Raw genomic sequence first — 9,653 nt, forward strand, 5'->3', positions numbered from 1 at the left:
ACATTGACAGGTGTCGCAGAACCAAATACAAGGCTTTGCTACACTCAGAATTTCACTTCGTTGTAACTTTGCTCGAAGAGATTTATTTTATATTGCTCTCCCATTCTTTGCAACATTGGTTCATACCTTTCTCTGCATACGTACTTCTCAAACCCACGAGCGTGTAAACTTTTCAAAACATGTCCAGGTTGCCATAGCACGGGCGTGCCAGTAGACTCGTGCCAAAAGCACAACACAAGCACGTGCTGTGCCCGCACGACACCATGGAGCTGCACTGTACAAGCTCTTTCTCTGACCTCTCACTGCTCCCATTTTCCCTCCACGACAGGTCTATTTATAGTGTGAACACCTGCCCAGTGTAACCTCTCCAAGGGACTTTGTGGTTGTAAATCGGTCAATGTTTGATCTCAAACATTGTTTATGATTTGCACGAAGTCGGTATGTCATAGTTTCGGTGGAACATGAACAGGTGTGCAATGTATAACAGCAGCAACAAATGAGTATCCACTCCGTAACTTAACATTATCATCCTTTGCTAGTTGTAATACAATATCTATATCTACAGTATATATATATATCTATACATCTATATATATTGTTACGGTTTTGTGAATAAAGGATGACCCCTCGTAGGTAGACTCACCACAACATGTAGCCTCGCTGTAGTTCAGTATTTCATAGTAAATGTAAGCGTAGTCCTTTCCTGTGTTAATTTTGCGTTGAGCAGGCCAGTGAGTAGGCCTCAATTGGGTTGGAATACCATATGCTCGGGCCTCGGCCTGAGACAAGAATGGCAAAGCCGAAGGAAGGAGCTGCAGGGGGAGTGGCCGGTGAGCAGCGAGCCGCCAATCAGAGCTCGAGGGGAGTGGCTCACAACGGCGGTGAGGGGAGGGGCATGGAACATTCGGGTAAAGCCGGGGAGGGGCTATATAAAACCCTGTCCCGAGCCCCCCACGTCAGAGCCGAAAGCAGAGTTCGTGAGACGTGGAGAGCCGAAGTGAGAGTCGCCCAACCCCTGAACGTGCTTGAATTGAATTGCTTGTTATCGTTGTTGTACACGAACTCTCCCCGTGCCCTGTGCCCTGCGGTTTTTTTTTTGGTTTTTTTTGTATACTGAATCGAGGCTCGTGAAAGAGCTAACATTTACTTCACAAACAAATCAACCAGACAAACAAAATATATAAAAAGAGGCAGCGGAAGACAAGATGGGGAGAGAAGGGGAAGCACACAAACACAACATTTGAGAGCAGGGAGATGTGTGGAAGGGAGAGGGCTTGGGGGGAGGAGGCGTGGGAAGGGGGGGTGGGGGGGGGGGCGCTCTGCGCTCTGCTGCCTGTATTAATCGCGTAGTGTGTACACGACCCATTCCGGGCCAGAGACGCGCGACCTCCTTGCCTGCGCTCCCAGCGTATGTGCCGTGAACACCAGAGGGCGACGACGGGCGAGCTGTCCAGAGTGGACGACGCCAGGATGCGTTTGGGAACGTGAACTTTTCCTTCCTCCTTTTTCCCCACGTGAGTGAGTGGGCCCTTTGTCTGGGAATTAAGTTAGACTGCTTAAGTGCCTGCTCTGTGTCTCTTAGGATCATCGTACATAATAAATAAACCGTGTTCTTCCTCTTATTTGATTATTCCGTCCTTTCTATCTTTTGGCCTAGCATCGCATGAATAGAACCGCTCGAATCGGGTTCCATAAAAAGTAACGGCACAAGTCACTTGATACGCACATCGCTCGGGCGTACACGATTAGCGTGGCTTGTGCGAGGTCCGGTCCCCGTTTTCGTGGCAGCGTGGGTCAAAGGTACGTGTGGCATCGACCCGATACCTTTTTCCACGCTCGCTGCGGAAGTGGCGACTCGGCCTCGTGGACACGAAGACCCGAGGGGAAAAGGGGGTTTAACCCCCCCTTTGTAACGTTGACGGGCTTCAGGAGATCCGCAACAAATTGGTGTCTAGGAGTGGGATAATTGGACCTAGAGTGCCCTTCACGTGCTCAAAATTACGAGTGGACGAAATTTAGTTGTTTAAAATCAAAATTTATATTCGTACGATGGCTGGCCAAAGCGATCAAATGCCGGTGGGAGTAATGATAGAGGAAGAATTAATGACCCAGGACCAACAGGGACAGTTGGTAGTGGAGGAAGCCGAAGAGGGGGCAGCAGCAGGGGTAGAAAATGGCGGTGCCTCGCACGTGGCGGCGGAAGCCGAGCCCGCTGTGCGAACTGGGTTTAACCTTGAATTGTTCCTAACCCAAATGAATGCGAAAATGGACGCAATGGGGGACAAATCCACCCGGGAAATGAAAGAGTTGAGGGACGAAGCAAGGTGTAACATGGTAGGGTTGGAAAACAAAATGGGTGGTCAAATGAAAGAATTGGGGGACAAATCCACCTGGGAAATGGAAAAAATGAGGGAAGAAATAAAGGAATCCAGGTGTGACATGGAAAAAATGAGAGCAGTGTCGAGAAAGGACATTTTAAAAATGGGGGAGGACATTGGGCGCAGGTTGAGCAGGAAGGTCGCGGTGGTACGTGACGAGGTGACACGGTGTAGGGAACGCGTGGGGAGCGAGCTTGAGCGAAGGCCAGCCAAGTTGACCGGGGCCATGGGAGTAGCGACACGGGGTGTAGAGGCGCCAGCGATCGTCGCATTGGAAAATCAAATTTTGGGGGCGCCGGAGAAGGTCGAGTTGGACGAGAAAATTTTAGGGGCGCCGACGATCGTCGAGCTAGAAAAAGAAACAACGGGGGCTGAAGAGACAGAAGAGATGAGGAGTAAGTCACGGAAAGAAGAAATTGAACATGCGCAAAGTCTGTGTTTGCACCGTGATGCCGGGCTTGCTAACCCAATAAAAAGTTTGCAGGAGCTGGCGGAGAAGGAGGTCCCCGAGGTGAGAGAAAATGGCGCAAATGTGTTTGGTGTGAACGGGTGCTCGGCGCGCTTGGGAGAGAAGCGAGACCAGGGCGTTCGTGGTTGGGCCATTGTGCGGTATGAGAGGGAGTCCGTACCAGAGCGTGTGGTGAGAGAGTGTGTCACAGAGTGTGAAAAAGTGTGCACCAGAGTATGAGTGGGAGTGCGCACCTGGGGGTGTGGAAAAAGAATGCGCGATGGCAGAGTGTGTGGAGGAGTGTGCACCGGAGTGTGTAAAAGAGGAGTGCACACCAGAGTGTGTGTGGGTAGGGTGTGCACCAGAGTGTGCACCAGAGTGTACAACGGAGTGTGTGAGAGACGAGTGTGCACCAGAGTGTGCGATAGCGGAGAGTGTGAGGGGCGCGTGTGCGCCTGGGTGTGCGAATGTGGAGTGGGTCGCGAGTCGTGAGGACGCGGCTCAAGCATCGACACCGACCGGGGGGGGGGGGGGGGGGGGTAGAGCTTAGCGGGACAAGTAGCGTACGTGAGCCCCCAGTGAGTTGTGTGCTGCAGGGACCGGAGGGGATCGTTGCGGCGTCGGTCTCACAAAGACCGGCGTGCACGATTCGTGCGTCCGGCCCCCGCACTGTATGGTTGGTGCCGTATGGCGGCAAGGCCGATCGGCCGGGTTCAAGGGGAAGTAGGAGTTTTCGGAGCCACGCACCCTATGGGGTGCGGTGCTCCGACCGTGGCCAGCTGGGTCACCGCGCGTGGGACCGCGAGGCCCCGCGCAGGGATGGAGCCCTGAACTGGGGCCCATCCATCCCTCTCCCCTTGGATCGAAAATGCCGGACGGACACCACCTACAGGCGACAAACCACCCACATGGATCGCTTGGCCCTTCGAGGCCGAGCTGTGACAAAGCACCTCCATAGATGGGGGCTCGTAGTGTAGAGGACTGGAGAGTAGTGTACCCCCCGTGGGGGAATGGTACTGACCATTCCTCACATGGGGGGGGGGGGGGGGCATGAGCATTAGTTTATGGGGATGGCAGTGATAGGCACATGGAGGTGCCAGCAATGGTTGCCTCCATGGGGCACCAAAGCTAGCCGAGGGAGGGCTAGGATAATTGTTAGGGATTTAGAAGACCTTAGGGACATGAGATGTAAGTAGGGCACCTGAACTACAGAGGAGACGTAGAGAGTTTAGGTGGATGATAAAGGAAAGGGAGTGCATAGTGTAAAGGGACGACGGGGAAGCATGAGTGTATGGGAAATTAGATAGATAGATGATGCTGTGTGAGTGAGGAATTGTGTGTGAAAAATAAATGGAATTGTGTTGTAGTGTGAGAGGAATTGAGGAGCAAGAACAAAAGGTGTGTGGAAATAAATGGTGTGCAAGATATTTGGTGTGAGAATGCTTGGTGTGGAATGCTTGGTGTGGAATGATTGGTGAGGAGTGCATGGTGCGAAGGAGTGAATGGGGGGAAGTGGAACCCATTCACGAAAGCCCGGTGGGGTAGTGTGAAGCCAGGTAGTTGGAATAGGTAAATTGCATGGATATTGACACCTGTGGTGCGGGCAGTAACAAGAAGTGCTTTGTAGGGTGCTTGAGACTGTGGAATGGCTGGGCGTGTGGCTTAATTGGTAAGTGTAGTTATTGAGGCACTCCGCCACTGGTAGTTTGTCGGCCAGGTGAGGCCGCAGGTAGGCTCTGGGAGCCGGTTAGGTTAGAGTTGTGAGTGGGGCCCGAGGATCCCCGGAGAGGACCCGGATTGCCCGATGCCAAGGTGGGCATAGAGGGGGTAAGTGGCAGGGAGGGCCTTCCCCGGTTAGGTAGTCGCAGGAGCAGGCAAGCTCAGGAGGCGGCTTCAGTAGCGGTGGTGTGCAGGTAGTTGGACCTGCTGGTAGGGCCACATGACCCAGCCCCAAAATTGTGCGAGGGCACAGTGTGAAAATTTGTGGGAGTAAGACCCAAATTTGGAGGGCACCACAGTGTGGGCATTGGGAATTCGGGTTCTTAGAACCACATAGTTTAAAGAGGCTGATTGGCAGGGTACGACCCTGGGCAGTTTAACAATGTAAATGTTAGTAGAGTAGTTAGGACGTGAGAAATCCCTTCGCACCATCCACAGCCAGTCACCGAGGAGGACGAACTCCACGCCAAGGCTCTGTAAGCCGTTTGAGAAGTGAGATGCATCATGACGTAAGTGAGACATTGTTGTGTTCCATCCCTTCCTTCCTGGGAGGGAGTTGGGGACGAATTTGGCATAGAGGGGGATATGGGAGACAAGATGTAGAGACAGATTGTAAAATACAAGGGGGGCTAGGGCAGTGTAGCCAACGGTGGGGGGGTACGGACGGTTAGGGACGAGTTTGCTCTGCTCGCTCTAACGCGTCCCTCGCATCACACCAGGCATGGTGGTGCCTGTTCACCTTGTTTTTCTGTGTACCACTGCGTCTTTTCCGCTTGCTTGTTGTGCCTTGTCTTCCCTCCCCACCCAGGACCATTTTGGTGGCCGAACTGTGCAGCACCCTTGCTACACCTGTGCAGCCGACTTGTGCAGCACCTTGCTGCCAGTCCTTTTGCTGCACCGTGTCACATATGGACCACAAGCCTTGTGGCCTCGCACCTCTGCTGTGCAGCATCTTGCTGCAAAATCATCTTGCACCTTCGGACCACTTGTTTGAGTGGCACTGATGCCACGCAGTTGGACCACGTGGGAGTGGCAATGAAAAATAAAGGAAATTGTGTGCAATTTTACTATTGTGTGCTAGGGATGACGAAGATGTGTAAGTTTAGATGGCCCTGATGCTTCAAATGGCCTGTATGCCGGTCAGGGCCAGCCGGTTTTGTTAGCCGCACACAGAAGAGCAAGATGCAAGCAGCAAGTGCCATATGAGTGTGTTTTTGTCTCCTCCAATTTCTTCCCAAAGTACAGGTCCTGGGTCGTAGAATTGTAAATATACATGCTTGTAAATATAAGAATGTGCCCACCGGCTATGTGTTTAGTTTGAAATTCCGGAAATACTCGGGTAGTTGTGGGTGTGAATGTGTTAGATAGCTGCTCAACACAATAGGAGGGACATATTTAGTGCTAAAAATGTCGCACGCATGGGTCAGAGTAAATACTAGGGGGAATCACACCTATGTGTCACATTTAAAAGTAATGGTTAAATTTGCATGCCAGGCTCTACCGGTCGTTCCATTGTTGGGGTCGACTCGGGCCGAGTCTGGTGAGAGAGGGGTGTAGTGTTACGGTTTTGTGAATAAAGGATGACCCCCTCGTAGGTAGACTCACCACAACATGTAGCCTCGCTGTAGTTCAGTTATTTCATAGTAAATGTAAGCATAGTCCTTTCCTGTGTTAGTTTTGCGTTGAGCAGGCCAGTGAGTAGGCCTCAATTGGGCGGGAATACCATGTGCTCGGCCTGAGACAAGTCTGGCAAGGCCGAAGGGAGGAGCTGCAGGGGGAGTGGCCGGTGAGCAGCGAGCCGCCAATCGGAGCTCGAGGAGAGTGGCTCACAACGGCGGCGAGGGGAGGGGCATGGAACATTTGGTTAAGGCCGGGGAGGGGCTATATAAAACCCTGTCCCAAGCCCCCCACGTCAGAGCCGAAAGCAGAGTTCGTGAGACGTGGAGAGCCGAAGTGAGAGTCACCCAGCCCCTGAACGAGTCGGAGTGCTTGAATTGAATTGCTTGTTATCGTTGTTGTACACGAACTCTCCCCGTGCCCTGTGCCCTGCGCTCTGCTGCCTGTATTAATCGCGCGGTGTGAAGACGACCCATTCCGGGCCACCGACGCGCAATCTCCTTGCCTGCGCTCCCAGTGTACGTGCCGTGAACACCAGAGGGCGACGCCGGGCGAGCTGTCCGGAGTGGACGACGCCAGGACGCGTTTGGGAATGTGAACTTTGCCTTCCTCCTTTTTCCCCGTGTGAGTGAGTGGGCGCTTTGTCTGGGATTTTGTTAGACTGCTTAAGTGCCTGCTCTGTGTCTCTTCGGATCATTGTACATAATAAATAAACCGTGTTCTTCCTCTTATTTGATCGTTCCGTCATTTCTATCTATTGGCCTAGCATCGCACGAATAGAACCGCTCGAATCTGGTTCAATAAAAGTAACGGCACAGGTCCCGTGATACGCACACCGCTCAGGTGTACTTGATTAGCGTGGCTTGTGTGAGGTCCGGTCCCCGTTTTCGTGGCAACGTGGGTCAAAGGTACGTGTGGCATCGACCCGATACCATTTTTCCCGATCGCTGCGGAAGTGGCGACTCGGCCACATGGACACGAAGACCCGAGGGGAAAAAGGGGTTTAACCCCCCCTTTGTAACGTCGACGGGCTTTGGGAGATCCGCAACAAAATTATATATCTATGTATATATATATATATATATATATATATATATATATTGCTGCGGTTTTGAAATTGGCACATTAAAGGTTAATAAATGTTAAAGGTTTGTCCCCCATAGTTAGTCACACGAGCAACATATAGGACCATTTGTAGTATAGTTAGGTCTTGGTATGTGTAAGAATATGCCATTTCCCCTCTTAGTACCTGCGTTGTGTAAAGACAGGAGAATAGGCCCTACCATCATTTTGCTCCAACCTCCATTCTACCTCTATGGGTGCAATCCATCCCGCACCCCATTTGGCTGTCCCCTAGTCAAGTTAACATGAGGCAGGGCCTCGAAAGGTGAAGGAGGGTTGAGCTCGGCATGGCAGTGGGGACGCTAAGAATGAATCAGCCAATCAGAGCTCGAGCGGCATGGCGTGAGAGGGCGTGGTGAAGAGCGTCTGGTGAGTTCCAGAGGGTTCTAAGGGCGTGGCAATAAAACCCTTTGCGTGAAGCCCCCACCTCAGTTATGAGAAGGGAGAGGCAGGCGCTCGAGTCGTGGAGTCGAGTTATGAGAAGGGAAAGGCAGGCGCTCGAGTCGTGGAGTCCAGTTATGAGAAGGGAGAGGCGCTGGTGAGTCGAGAGAGTTGCGCGCAGACCAGAGTTATGGGAGAGGTGCGCTGAAGTGACTTCTGAGTATGGAGAAAGGAGACGCGCTTGACGGGAATCACCCGCGCTGAATGAACTTTGTTACATGGAATACGTGGGCGCAGACGGGGCGTTGTTACCTCACGCAGTTTGGCCAAAGCGAGTGAACGCGGCTGAGTAACCGCCAGCCCCGCAAAGTCCGCCCTCTACCGTTCACCCCGAGATTACCCGCTTTGTTCGAGCGACACGATACGCCGTCCTGCTTTCGCCTACCTCCATCTTCGTGGGACGTGCCAGGGACCGTGGAGAGTAAGACGGAGCCGATCCTTCCTGTACGACCACTGCGGCGCTGGTGAACATCATCCTGCCCATCAGCAATCCCCGTGTGAGTGTGTGTGTGAGACGGGCCCGTTTGTCCTGGGGTATTAAGAGTAAGACTGTTTTAGGATTTCCCTGTGCCTCTTCGTCCTGTGCTGTAAATACGTGCAATCATAATTAAACATATTTGTTCTTCCTTTTCTTCCAATTCGATCGCCTTTGTGATTTCTCCATTGACTAAGCGTGGTACGAATAAGATCGCTCCAATCGGGTATAGTAACTAATAATAGCGCGGATCACGTGTACGCAAACCGCCGGCGTATCACCATCACACGTGGTTCGTGCGAGGCTTATTTCCTCGCTTCCAGGGTAGCGATAGTACTTAGGTAACAGCGAATTTGGTCCTGAAACCCTATTTAGCACTGTCCGGAAGGGACGTAATAGGTCTCGGGTCACGCCAGGTCAGTAAAGACAAGGGGATTAATCCCCCCTTGATAAGGGGAGAAGGCCGGCGGCAGATCCACAACAATATATATATATTTATATATTTATATATATAGTACAGTAAATCAAAATCTGAATTCACACCCATTAGTTTCCAAAGCTGCAATTCATAATTACCAGTTGGCAATATGTGTAAAAAGTTGGGTACCTTAATGTCGGGAATAAAAGTATTTCGGAGAGACCGATCCATCCCTGCTGTTGCTGCTCCATTCACGATGAAGCTCCTCGAGCCCTTTCGCCCCTTCGCCCACGATCGAGAGGCCATCACGAAGACTCACCGGCGATAATACCTTGTTTGGCCCGAAAGTTGCCCTGCGAGTGAAACGTGCCCGAATCGAGCGAGCCAGGAATTCCAACAAAGCTGCCTTACGTCACATCTGCATTTCTTCCGCCATTGCACCAAATGGTGAACGTCACAAGAATCCGTGAATCGCTCTTCAATAAAGGATCCAGTGCGTGGCACAACTCAGAACGAAAGTCTCTGTTGCTTGGATTTGAAGATCCTCCATCTTGTGGCACATGTGCATCATCAAATTTGTTTGGAATATTTGAATGAATGAGTCCACTACCATTTATATGACACTTCTTGACAAAAGTGATATAATAAATCACTAAAGTCGATTCAACTCCACTTATTGCCAATTTATCTCCTGTCTTGGTGATTTCCTCCACCACCGAAGGTCCCCTGTCTGTCTGTTTCTGAACAGGATATCTCAAAAACATGGTGGATGAGTTGGTCAGGTGACAAGAACAAGCCGATTCGATTTTGGTTCAGAAAACGAATCCAGATCCGGCCTATCAATGGGATACAAAACGTAAACTGTTCACCCTGGCGGAGGTATGCTCTACCCAGTGCTGTTCTAGTTGCCAAATGAGATCACCAACAATTGCAATTTTAATACACACCATTACAATCAGCGGAGGATGATAATATTAAGCCGGAATCGATATTATTACCTCCGCCACCAAAGGTGGATGGAGATAATGTTTTCAC

At 51.4% G+C, this 9,653-nt stretch overlaps 1 protein-coding gene across 1 annotated transcript in view; it reads right to left on the bottom strand.

Moving 5' to 3' along the window:
• The window catches only part of FILIP1 (filamin A interacting protein 1), a 277,856-nt gene extending 268,917 nt beyond the window's left edge, over positions 1–8,939 (bottom strand). The window contains exon 1 of the mRNA XM_068136277.2: positions 8,808–8,939. The gene's annotated coding sequence lies outside the window, so the exon portion shown is untranslated. The remainder of the gene's footprint in view (positions 1–8,807) is intronic.
• Between the last annotated feature and the right edge of the window lie 714 nt (positions 8,940–9,653).

The sequence above is a fragment of the Myxine glutinosa genome, chromosome 14 (assembly GCF_964187855.1).
Source record: "Myxine glutinosa chromosome 14, kmMyxGlut1.1, whole genome shotgun sequence".
Lineage (NCBI taxonomy): Eukaryota > Metazoa > Chordata > Myxini > Myxiniformes > Myxinidae > Myxine > Myxine glutinosa.